Raw genomic sequence first — 13,706 nt, 5'->3', positions numbered from 1 at the left:
ATTTTAGTTTTGGCATTCTTTATTTTAGCTTTTACTTTGGTGACATTTTAGTTTGTTTCATTCTCCTTGGGTTTTAAATGTGTTCAGTTTTATTGTACAGCTCTTTGTAACTGTGTTTTGAAAGGTGCTGTTTAAATAAAGCTTATTATTTTTATTATTACCGTGTCTTTACGTTTCATCAGCTGCTGTGGTGAATGTGTGGTTTGTATGTTCCAACACAAAGACAAATACCCAATGCTGGGGGCACAGTCACAGAAATGCTTCAATGAACCGGTAAAAAACAACCGTTTTGCAGCAGTTTGCAGCTTGGCAGCTGTCTCGCCTTGGCCTCATAACTTCCTCCTCACAGTGACAAAGTAAACTCATATCCTACATGTAATCAGAGCTATGTCACTTTAGAAATGTTGATATGATTCATATGAAATGAACAAATGTAACAGGTGGTGTGCAGAAACAGTGCCAGCATTTTCTTGTGGCGCCTGAACTGCTTTGTCATTAGGACAATAATTGCAACACACTTGATCATTCTTCTGTTATCTTGAAAGTGAGAACTGGAACACAGAGGTAGAAAGGTAAAGTACAGCTGCTACAGTTGGAATGGAGAGTTAGTGAAAGGCTGAGACTCACTGCACCAACAACATTCTCAGACTTTTTATGGTCGTCATCTTGTGCACCTGCTGTACATGATTACTGCTTTGGACAGAGAGCTATCACCTTCACTCAGGTTTCTTTTGAAGTGCAGAGAATGAGGTGTCTGGCACTGCCACAGCTCGAATGTAATGGTATTCTATCTCTGACATCACAAGTCAAGTTAAGAACTACTGCTTGCTTTCACACCTCACACTTCAGGGATCAGAACTGCTGTCTGTAATGTAGCAAACTGAAGAACATGTAGAGAGCAGAGTGAGAAAGGCTGAAGAATATCTGCCTGTAAGTGGCTGACAGATTTACTTTCCTGACCTTGTAAATGTGCATTAAAGGTTCAGTGTGTCGGATTTAGGGGGAGATATTGGCAGAAGTGGACTATAATATAATAAGTACAGTACAGGCCAAAAGTTTGGACACACCTTCTCATTCAATGCGTTTTCCTTATTTTCATGACTATTTACATTGTAGATTCTCACTGAAGGCATCAAAACTATGAATGAACACATGTGGAGTTATGTACTTAACAAAAAAAGGTGAAATAACTGAAAACATGTTTTATATTCTAGTTTCTTCAAAATAGCCACCCTTTGCTCTGATTACTGCTTTGCACACTCTTGGCATTCTCTCCATGAGCTTCAAGAGGTAGTCACCTGAAATGGTTTCCACTTCACAGGTGTGCCTTATCAGGGTTAATTAGTGGAATTTCTTGCTTTATCAATGGGGTTGGGACCATCAGTTGTGTTGTGCAGAAGTCAGGTTAATACACAGCCGACAGCCCTATTGGACAACTGTTAAAATTCATATTATGGCAAGAACCAATCAGCTAACTAAAGAAAAACGAGTGGCCATCATTACTTTAAGAAATGAAGGTCAGTCAGTCCGGAAAATTGCAAAAACTTTAAATGTGTCCCCAAGTGGAGTCGCAAAAACCATCAAGCGCTACAACCAAACTGGCACACATGAGGACCGACCCAGGAAAGGAAGACCAAGAGTCACCTCTGCTTCTGAGGATAAGTTCATCCGAGTCACCAGCCTCAGAAATCGCAAGTTAACAGCAGCTCAGATCAGAGACCAGATGAATGCCACACAGAGTTCTAGCAGCAGACCCATCTCTAGAACAACTGTTAAGAGGAGACTGCGCCAATCAGGCCTTCATGGTCAAATAGCTGCTAGGAAACCACTGCTAAGGAGAGGCAACAAGCAGAAGAGATTTGTTTGGGCCAAGAAACACAAGGAATGGACATTAGACCAGTGGAAATCTGTGCTTTGGTCTGATGAGTCCAAATTTGAGATCTTTGGTTCCAAGCGCCGTGTCTTTGTGAGACGCAGAAAAGGTGAACGGATGGATTCCACATGCCTGGTTCCCACTGTGAAGCATGGAGGAGGAGGTGTGATGGTGTGGGAGTGTTTTGCTGGTGACACTGTGGGGGATTTATTCAAAATTGAAGGCACACTGAACCAGCATGGCTACCACAGCATCCTGCAGCGACATGCCATCCCATCCGGTTTGCGTTTAGTTGGACGATCATTTATTTTTCAACAGGACAATGACCCCAAACACACCTCCAGGCTGTGTTAGGGCTATTTGACCAAGAAGGAGAGTGATGGAGTGCTGCGGCAGATGACCTGGCCTCCACAGCCACCGGACCTGAACCCAATCGAGATGGTTTGGGGTGAGCTGGACCGCAGAGTGAAGGCAAAGGGGCCAACAAGTGCTAAACACGTCTGGGAACTCCTTCAAGACTGTTGGAAAACCATTTCAGGTGACTACCTCTTGAAGCTCATGGAGAGAATGCCAAGAGTGTGCAAAGCAGTAATCAGAGCAAAGGGTGGCTATTTTGAAGAAACTAGAATATAAAACATGTTTTCAGTTATTTCACCTTTTTTTGTTAAGTACATAACTCCACATGTGTTCATTCATAGTTTTGATGCCTTCAGTGAGAATCTACAATGTAAATAGTCATGAAAATAAAGAAAACGCATTGAATGAGAAGGTGTGTCCAAACTTTTGGCCTGTACTGTATGTTGTCTTTAGTGTGTAGTCACCTGAAAATAAGAACCGCTGTGTTTTGTTACTTAAGAATGAGACGTATATGCCTACATAGGGAGCGGGTCCTCATTTACAGAGATCGATAGGTCGCACTACCATGTTTCTACGGTAGCCCAGAACAGGCAAACCAAACACTGGCTCTAGACAGGGCCATTCTCGTTTTCATCTGTCTGTTTTGGAGAGGAAGAAACCTCTGTGGATAATTCGGCTCCCAGTAAAAACCTCCTGAGGGTCTGGATGTTAAGTAATTAGAGAAAAAAGGTGAGCACACGTTAGCAGGAGCTGGGCTAACGGCCGCCTCTGACATGCCGAACAGCTTCAGAGAAACACTGATTTGTAACACGAGACAGCTTTACGTTGTATTTTTATAGTTTAATCAGCGGTTCTGTTTGTTTTGGGGAGGAAGAGACCTCTGGGGATAAATTGGTTCATGGTAAAAACCTCCTGAATGCCTGGATCAGAAATAAGGTGAGCATATAGGCGCTGGGCTAGCACAGGAGAAACACCGATTTGAAACCTGAAACTGCTTAATTCAGTGTTTTTACCAGTTTTAATCACCTGGTCTGTTTATTTTGGAGAGGAGGAGACCTCTGCGAATAATCCGACTCATGGTAAAAACCTCCTGAATGTTTGAGATAAAAAATAAAGGTGAGCACACATATCAGGTGCGACATGCCAAACAGTATACAGGAAACACTCATTTGTAACGTGAAACTACTTTATTCAGTATTTACACCGGTTTTAATCACTTTATCTATTTGTTTTTGAGAGGAAGAGACCTCTGTGGATAATTCGGCTCCCTGTACAAATGTCCTGAACAATGAACACTGGAGGAATTCTAACCAGGAGCTCATTGTTTTGATTTTCAGACCACCACCTTTACTGTTTTGGTTCAGTTTCAGTGCTCTCATCTAATTTTGCAAAAAGCTTAGGACGCATTCACACTGGTGCTTTTTGGTCCGCTTTAAACGAACCCTGGTCCACTTCCACGGATAGTTTGGTTCATTTGGAGAGGTGTGTGGACGCTCATTCGAAATCTGGTGCGGACCAAACATGTGAACCCTGTCCGCTTGAAAACTGGGGGTCTTGGTTCTCTTGCAAGTGAACCCTAGTGCGGTTTGCTTACAGTTGGTAATGCAAACGGACTATCCAGTGAACTTAAGAGAGGAAGTGAACCAAAGAGAGGAAATGAGTTAGAGCACAGTGCATTTTGGGTAGAAAAAAACAAAGCCAACAGCGCGAACCGGGAGAAGCAGAGGTAAAAAAAGAAAAAGCTGGAAAATGTCTCGTGGGCAGACGTGGAGTTGCGAGGAGGTGCAGGCACTTATTGATATATGGTCAGAGGAATATATATCGCAGTTGCATGTGGATTTCCGTTTTCAGTCCTGGCCAATCGATGAGCCGGGTTTTCTAATTCCTCATGCTTTTTTCAGAGGTTGTTTCGGGCAATACCGCCCCCAAACGAGTGGCTGTTGTAACTGCATGACGTTGTCCAGGCAGTTTGGTCCACTTTAAAAAGTGCAGTGCGAAAGTGAACCAAACCAAATGAAGGTGTGAAATTTTTTGGCATTCCCTGCCCAATGGAACCAAGTCCCCCGGACTATCCTGGTGTGAATGCGCCCTTAGACAGACTCACTGTATTCTTCCTGTCCAGCACCAAAGAAAAAGTTAGCAACTAGCTGGTAAATATAGAAATCAAAACAAAAGCTAAGAGGAGAATGGAGACATTAATCAAGTAGCCAGAAAAACAACTCCAATGATTATATCTGCTTGATGTGTAAATAAGCAATTGTTTGTTTACATGCTTTTCATAATAATAATAATAATAATAATAATAATAATAATACATTTTATTTAAGGGCGCCTTTCATGGCACTCAAGGTCACCTTACAAAAGTACAGAAGTGCATAAAAACAGGGATAAAAACAAACAATAAAATACAATGGACAGTGCAAGAGTATGAGAGTTTGAACAGATGGGTTTTCAGTCTGGTTTTAAAGAGGGGTAAGGAGTCCATGTTGCGGAGGTCAGGGGGGAGGGAGTTCCAAAACTGGGGAGCCAAGCGGCTGAATGCTCGGCCCCCCATGGTGACGAGGCGAGCAGAGGGGACAGAGAGATGGATGGAGGAAGAGGATCGGAGGGTACGGGTAGGTACAGAGATATTAATGAGGTCAGAGAGGTATGGAGGGGCAAGACTGTGGATGGCTCTGTATGTATGGAGTAGGATTTTGTATTGAATGCGGTATGTGATGGGGAGCCAGTGGAGCTGCTGCAGGATGGGTGTGATGTGGTGAGTGGATGGTGTTCTTGAAATGATGCGAGCTGCTGAATTCTGTACCAGTTGAAGTTTATGGAGGGTTTTCTGGGGGAGGCCAAACAGAAGGGAATTGCAATAGTCAAGTCTGGAGGTGACTAAACTGTGAACCAGAATGGCGGTGGTGTGAGGGGTGAGAGAGGGGCGGAGGCGGTTGATGTTTCAGAGGTGGAAGTAGGCAGACCGGGTTATGTTGTTAATGTGTGCTGTGAAGGAGAGTGTGCTGTCGAGGATGACACCCAGACTCTTTACCTGAGGGGAAGGGGAGATGGAGGAGTGGTTGAATGGAATGGTGAAGTTATTGGATTTGTTGAGAGTGGATTTAGAGCCAATTATTAACTAATCATAAACTGTTGTAAAATGCTTTGGCAGGGAAACAATTACCAGCATGGCTTCAGCTCGAAGGAATTATTTAAAGTCCTTTCCTCTGCCTCTCTGTCTCACCTGATAACACAAGACTGTTTTGCTCTGCGTACAGTGTGTATCCACAGCGCTGTCAAACAGCCAGTCCAGGAGGCACATCGTCCCTCCGGCCCGCTGCATAGACACAGTATTGTTGATGAGCTCACACGCTGCATACCAGATTCCATCCACAACCTGTCTCAGAATGCTGCACCTCCTGGTAATCTTGGCAAACCCTTGATCTATGCAAACAGTGTGCTGCTATGTTATCACTTCGGAATCAATAGTCTCACAAAGGAGTGTATTACATTGTTTACTCATAGTGGTGTGAAAACAGACCAGCACATAACACTGGCTGTTTTACTCTGCACCAAACAGAATTAACTGATAAATCAGATGAAGGAGGGAAGTTGTGGTTTACTTCATGTTGAATCTCATTTGAGAATAAAAGAGGAATTCAGAATCAGAGCAGAGGTGTTCGTTTATAGAAAGATGGTTTGTATCATTTTATTTGAACTCACTCTTCTGATATCCTAAACATATTGTACTGAAAACTTTCTGTCTGATCTTATTTAAATGTGTCATCTGTGCTGTCACACCTCTTTTGATGACTTTGTACCTCTCTAATTGATATTTTTGTAAGTGTTGCTTTTGTTTCACAATGGCTGGGAGCGCTCATGGTGACAGCTGGTACTTTTACTGTATACTTCAGTTACAAAACTACTGTTGCTCTCCTTTGCTACAGAAGCTTATAAAGCACCTCCTGTGAGCCAGAAGAAGCATGAGCGGATCATGAGGCAATGGGCCCCCTGGGCACAGATATGCAAAAGGCCCCTCCACCTCTCCAGACACACAGACTCTGTGGTGGTTTTGCCTCTTTTGTTGTTTTTGTTTTGTGTCTCTTTGTGTCTCTGTGGTCATTTTGTGTCCCTTTGATGTGATTTTATACCCTTTTTGTAATTTCGGTTACTTTAGGGTAAATTTGGATCTATTTAAGGTAATTTTGTGTCATTTTGAGGTGATGTTATGTGTTTTTGGTCATTTTGTGTGTACTTGTAGTCATCTTGTATCTCTTTGTGGTTGCTTTGCGGTCATTGTGTGTCTCTCTGTGGTTATTTAATGTCTCTTTGTGGTTATTTAATGTCTCTTTGTGGACATTTTGTGTCTCTTTGATGTGATTTTATGCCCTTTTTGTTGTTGTTTCATGTCTGCCTGAGGTCATTTCGGTCACTTTTTGGTAAATTTGGACCTATTGAAGGTCATTTTATGTCATTTTGAGGTAATGTTTTGGTCATTTTATGTGTCTCTGTAGTCATTTTGTGTGTCTTTGTAGTCATCTTGTATCTTTTTGTGGTTGTTTTGTGTCTCTCTGTGGTCATTTTGTGTCTCACTGTGGTCATTTAATGTCTCTTTGTGGTTGTTTGGCATCTCTGTGGTCATTTAATGTCTCTCTGTGGTCATTTTAAGTCTCTCTGTGGTCATTTAATGTCTTTCTGTGGTCATTTAATGTCTCTCTGTGGTCATTTAATGTCTCTTTGTGGTTGTTTGGCGTCTGTGGTCATTTAATGTCTCTCTGTGGTCATTTAATGTCTCTCTGTGGTCATTTTGTGTCTCACTGTGGTCATTTAATGTCTCTTTGTGGTTGTTTGGCGTCTCTGTGGTCATTTAATGTCTCTGTGGTCATTTACTGTCTCTCTGTGGCCATTTAGTGTCTCTCTGTGGTCATTTAATGTCTCTTTGTGGTCATTTAGTGTCTCTTTGTGGTCATTTAATGTCTCTCTGTGGTCATTTTAAGTCTCTCTGTGGTCATTTAATGTCTCTCTGTGGTCATTTAATGTCTCTTTGTGGTCATTTTAAGTCTCTTTGTGGTCATTTAATGTCTCTCTGTGGTCATTTTAAATCTCTCTGTGGTCATTTAATGTCTCTCTGTGGTCATTTAATGTCTCTTTGTGGCCATTTAGTGTCTCTCTGTGGTCATTTAATGTCTCTTTGTGGTCATTTTAAGTCTCTTTGTGGTCATTTAATGTCTCTCTGTGGTCATTTTAAATCTCTCTGTGGTCATTTTATGTCTCTCTGTGGTCATTTAATGTCTCTTTGTGGCCATTTAGTGTCTCTCTGTGGTCATTTAATGTCTATGTGGTCATTTAATGTCTCTTTGTGGTCATTTAGTGTCTCTCTGTGGTCATTTAATGTCTCTTTGTGGCCATTTATTGTCTCTCTGTGGTCATTTAATGTCTCTGTGGTCATTTAATGTCTCTTTGTGGTCATTTTAAGTCTCTCTGTGGTCATTTAATGTCTCTGTGGTCATTTAATCTCTCCTTGTGGTCATTTAGTGTATCTCTGTGGTCATTTAATGTCTCTTTGTGGTCATTTAGTGTCTCTCTGTGGTCATTTGGTGTCTCTTTGTGGTCATTTAATGTCTCTGTGGTCATTTAATGTCTCTCTGTGGTCATTTAGTGTCTCTTTGTGGTCATTTAATGTCTCTGTGGTCATTTAATGTCTCTCTGTGGTCATTTTAAGTCTCTCTGTGGTCATTTAATGTCTCTCTGTGGTCATTTAATGTCTCTGTGGCCATTTAGTGTCTCTCTGTGGTCATTTAATGTCTCTTTGTGGTCATTTAATGTCTCTCTGTGGGTGGTCATTTTAAGTCTCTCTGTGGTCATTTAATGTCTCTCTGTGGTCATTTAATGTCTCTGTGGTCATTTAGTGTCTCTTTGTGGTCATTTAATGTCTCTCTGTGGTCATTTTAAGTCTCTCTGTGGTCATTTAATGTCTCTCTGTGGTCATTTAATGTCTCTCTGTGGTTGTTTTGCGTTTCTTTGAGGTGATTTTGTGCTGTTTTTGGTCATTTTGTGTCTGTGGTCATTTCATGTCAGAATAATTGTTGGCACTGTATGTTTTGTTTTTGCAAGCCATGGATATATGAACTATATAGGTGGCACTGAGGTACAGCGATTAGCGCTGTCCCTTCACAGTGAGAGGGTTCCACGTTCGAACTCACCCGCCCATCCGGCTGGGGCCCTTGTGTGTGGAGCTTGCATGTTCTCCCTGTGTCAGCTGGAGTTTCCTGGCTTCCTCCCACAGTCCAGAGACATGCTGGTTAGATTAACTGGTGACTCTAAATTGCCTGTAGGCCTGTGTGTGTGTGTGGGCATGTATGGTTGTCTGTCTCTATGTGTCAGCCCTGTGATAGTCTGGCGACCTGTCCAGGGTGGGATTCAGCTGGGACCCCTAACAGGATAGTCATGGATAATGAATTAATTAATGAATATGAACTGTGCCTGTGTCTGATAGGCCTGCTCAGTTATCCATCCATGATGTAAAACTTGTACAATGCACTGTATATGTTCAGGGACTGCTGTGTTTTAACAACTGACCAAAGAGTGTAACATAAAATAAATGCATCAATGCAAAGATGTACAGATTAATACCTGCAGGACAGCTGTGAATTTACACAACTTCCCATTGCAGGGAGGACAGAAAGCAGACTCAGTAACTCAGTGTATATGATGTGTTTTTCAACTTCATTACCAACAATTGTGAGTTCATGACATTAAACGACGAGCTGAGATGAGACTTGTTAACACTCACTGGGCATTGATTCAACTGATCATATCACAGCTTAATAAAAGACACTGTTTAGCATAGCAGCAAATTTTGTTCTTGGCCTCTCCAGAAACCCTCCTAAAGTTGCAGGACACAATTCTTCAGTACCGTCGATGTCATTACCATTATTTATGATGATAAGATTAGAATTGGCATGATGGAAAACAGTATTATGCAGTTCACTTCAATCTTCTGCGAATGTTTTAATCTTATACAAGATGAAGTATTCACTCATAAACACGATGAGTGGAGGGAAGCGCCTCCTCCGTGTGCAACCATGCAGTCACCCACAGACTTCCCAGCACTCAGTGTCATCATTCTGTGACTCATGACCAAGTGACACTGAGTTAGAGTACCAGAGGACATGTGACCAAGTGTTGGATTCAACTTAATATGGACTATTGATCACAACAAATAAAGCCTTTCTCGATTGTTCCAAAGCAAAAGTTAGACTCTGAGGACTCTGCAGCCTACATGTTATAAAGCAGGTTGAATTCCCACCTCCCATCCTGTTTAGCTCTTGTTCCATCAACACTCACTTCTTTGTGTATTTTTCCATGTGAGTGTTTGTTTCAGCTGGAATTTGATGCCTAACCAAAATATCATGATTGCACTTTTTAAAAGACAGGTTAGCATGAAATATTATGTCTCGCTGACGCTGCTGGCCATTGGAGCAGACGCTGCCTTACAAGTGGAGCCTCTCAAATCCCTGTTTGTTAGTTTTCAACTTGTGAATGCTGTTCCTCTTTCTCAGAGCAGTTTGTTTGTGTCTGGCATGCTGTCATTATGCTCCAGTCTGTTCCCCATATGACACATTTAATACGTTTTCAGTTTTTTTATCAGCTTTGGCTTCTACAAACAAAAGGGATGATTGCCAGACCACTTTCATGGCCAAAACCAGCTGACTGATATTTAACTTATCAAGATGACCATCCTTTGTAGCGGTGACCAAAATAAATAGGATTAAAGTACTTTAAGGTGCCATACCAGTGGGTCTAAATGTACAGCAGGCAATAAGCAACTGCTGGATTAAGCTACTCAAGCTGCACCTATGCTGAAGACTAAGTATAGTTAAAATCAGTTTACTTCTTTTAGTAGAAAATTGTTTAGTCACCTTAGTCATGTCATGGAATATGTTCTTTATGTATCAACAGTTACAAAGAAGCAGAATCTGAAGTCTTAGATTACACATCTAAAAATAAAATGAGAATCCAAATATAAAATGGTGGAGGTACTTGCATTTTACTTGAATATTTATATTTTCTGCTACTTTATTCTTCATGTAATTTACTTTTTACTCCACTACGTTTATTTCAAAACTTTGGTTACTAATAATACAAAAATGTAAATACAAATAAATGAATAAACAATGTATTATTATAGGTTAAAATAAGACAAGGCTTGATTGATCCCCAAGGAAATTCACGAGCTAATTTTGGCTAAATAAGTACAAATTTTACAAAATAATCATGATATTTGTAAATTTAATAGACTTATATTATCACTATGCTGGTAAAATGGAATTACATCTGGTCAAGAGCACATTATTAAAACTTTTTCAGGACAAAGTGGCAACCTCCTGAAAACTGCAGTTCCTCTTACGGCCACCTATGGCCACACTGGCTCTAGAAGTGAGTCAATCCCCACAGACCCCCATCTTAAAATGTTAAAATAAACATGTTTACAGCCTGGTAGAAAAAAACAAAAACATTTAGGTATTTATAGCTAATGATAGCTCATGACAACGGTACAGGGTGTGAAGTTTTAAATAAATCACCTGTCAACAGTATTTTTAAGACTTAAAGTTATGGCTGAAATGCCATACTTGAGGATTCAAAATGTGAGTCCACAACCATTGGGTGATGGCACAGTGGCTACGTCCATTGTTTTTACAGTCTATATTTAGGACTTGAAACTCAAAGTTTTGAACTTGTTTTTGGACTTGACTCAGGACTTGCCTGTCTTGACTTGGGAATTAATTGCAAAGACTTTGAATTGTGACTTGCAAAACAATGACTTGGTCCCAAGTATTAAGTAGCAGAATATGCAAATACTCAAGTAAAGTTCAAGTACCTCATAACTGTAGCATATTTATGTACTGCAGTAACATTCTACTAGCCTATTAGCTTAGTAGCAATATCAGCATATTAATTTAACTTATAAAATTACATTATAATAAAATGTATTTGTTGATTTGTTTGATATTTTCAATGCAAATCTTGAAAATAAATGGTAACTAAAGTGTAAAAATGAATGTAATGCATTAAAAAGTACAATATTTGCCTGTGTAATGGAGTAGACTACAAAGTATAAAGTAGCAGAAAATGCAAATACTCAAGTAAAGTACAAGTATCTCATAAACGTGGCCTATTTATGTACAATACTTGACTAAATGTTGGCCGGCTTAGTGGGCTAATGTTCGATTAGCCTATTAGCAATATTAGCATATTATCTTAGAAAGTAAGTAACTTAAATTTCAAAATAAGCCTAAACGTAGTTGATTAAAAAGTGCAGTATTTGTCTGTGAAGCTTAGTGGATTAAAAAATATGAGGTAGCAAAAATTGCTACTACCCAAGTAAAGTACACTACAGTACTTGAGTAAATGTATCTAGTAACATTCCACTAGCCTATTAGCAATATTAGGACATTATCTTAAGGTATAATAAGACATCATAATTAATTTATTTGTTGATTTGTTTGAGATTGATACTGTCGATCTTCAAAACAACTAGTAACTAAAGTTTAGAATATGCATTTAATATGCAAAAACTCAAGTATCTCATAACTGTAGCCTATTTATGTACAGCAGTTGGGGAAATGTAGGCCTATTTAGTAGGCCAATGTTCCATTAGCCTATTTGCAATATTAGAATATTATCTTAACCAAATAAAAGACATCATAACTTATTTGTTTGTTGATTATATTTAGTATTACAATCTTAAGTAACTTGTAAGTGTTAAAACAGGCCTCAATGTAGTGTATTAAAAAGGGCAACATTTGCCTGTGAAGCGTAGTATAGTAGAAAGTGTAAAGTAGCAGACAATGCTAGTACCAAGGTAAAGTACACTGCAGTATTCAAGTAAATGTTCCTAGTAAATGTTCCTAGCAATATTCCACTAGCCTATTGGCATATTACCAATATTAGCATATTATCTTAACCCACTATTTGACATCATACCTTATTTGTTTATTAATTATATTTGGTTTTATCAATCTAAATCTTCAAACTAACCAGGGACTAAAGTTTAAAACAGGTCTAAATGTAGTTGATTAGAAAGTGTAATATTTGTCTGTGAAGTGTGGTCTAGTAGAAAGTAGAAAGTAGCAGAAAATACTATTACCAACATAAAGTACACTATAGTACTTGAGTAAGTGTACCGAGTAACGTTTTACTAGCCTATTAGCACATTAGCAATATTAACACATTAGCTTAACATATAGGCTAATAATACATCATAATTCATTTATTTGTTCATTTATTGGTTAAAAAGCACAATATTTGGCAATTATTGCTACTGGAGTAGACTAAAAAGTATAGAGTTTCAGAAAATGCAAATACTTGAGTAAAGTATAAATATCTCATATCTTTAGCCTATTTAAGTACAGTACTTGGGTAAATGTAGGCCTAGGCTAATGTTCCACTAGCCTATAAGCAATATTAGCATATTATCTTACCCAATAATTTGACATCAAAACTGATTTGTTTGTTAATTATATTTGATATTACCAGTCTAAATCTTCAAAGTAACGACTAAACGTAGTGGATTGCAAAGCCAAATATTTGCCTATAAAGTGTAGTTGGAGTAGAAGGTATAAAGTAGCAGACAATGCTCAGGGACGGTTTTTGCTATGGACAATGTGGGTGACCGCCCAGGGCGCACTCTATGTGAGGGCGCATGAGTGCCCTCCAAAAAAAAACAAACAAAAAAACCCCAAAACAAAACTCGCCAGTTTTCTAGACTACCGCTCATTTCCACGTCAAGTTAGTGGAGTGGGCGCTGGGGCACCCCTATTATCAGCAGCAGAAAGGAAAGGCGAATCCTGGCGGTTGTGGGTTGAACGGGGGTCACAGACAGGAATACGGCGGAGGCTCATAGTGCTCTGCGGCACAAGATAACGGCTTACCGGCGACAGAGAAGTCCGACTCCAGGTCCAGTAATTTCCTCTTTCGTTGGTGTCATGACTGCCCAAAAGTACCTGGACAACTGAGCCGTGGTGGCACACAGGTATGTGGTGTGTCAGAGGAGCAACGAGCCGTTCACATTTCTCCCTTTGTGGCAGGAAACGGCCCACAAACCTCACCGCACTTTAGGGACTGTTCTTTACTTGTCAGGGGAGGAAGGTGGCTGGTTGATTTTTATTTTATTTTTTTTATTTTATTTTGATCCCCCCATGTTAATCACTTATTGATGCTGTTTTTGAAGTATGAATAAGTCAATAAGTAATTTATTCCATTGAAATATCAGTGATGTATTATAGAAAAGTGATTTATCTTTTTATAAATGACAAAAGGCACATCTAACCCATTTTTGCTGTGGTACTATGATACTACTCAGAACTGTGATACTTTCACTGGTATCGTACCGTGGGGGGTGGGGAGCGGTGGGGGGTTGGGGGGGCGCCAAGGCGTCGGCCGGCGTAAAACTAGCCAGGACCACCTCTGACAATGCTAATACCAAAGTAAA

At 40.0% G+C, this 13,706-nt stretch overlaps 1 protein-coding gene across 2 annotated transcripts in view; it reads right to left on the bottom strand.

Moving 5' to 3' along the window:
• Positions 1-13,706, bottom strand: part of nme7 (NME/NM23 family member 7) — an 84,562-nt gene that overhangs the window by 26,596 nt on the left and 44,260 nt on the right. The window lies entirely within an intron of this gene.

This window comes from Epinephelus lanceolatus, chromosome 6 (genome assembly GCF_041903045.1).
Source record: "Epinephelus lanceolatus isolate andai-2023 chromosome 6, ASM4190304v1, whole genome shotgun sequence".
Taxonomy (NCBI): Eukaryota; Metazoa; Chordata; class Actinopteri; order Perciformes; family Serranidae; genus Epinephelus; species Epinephelus lanceolatus.
Note: the sequence above shows the minus strand (reverse complement) of the source record. Positions and strands in the feature narration are given on the sequence as shown.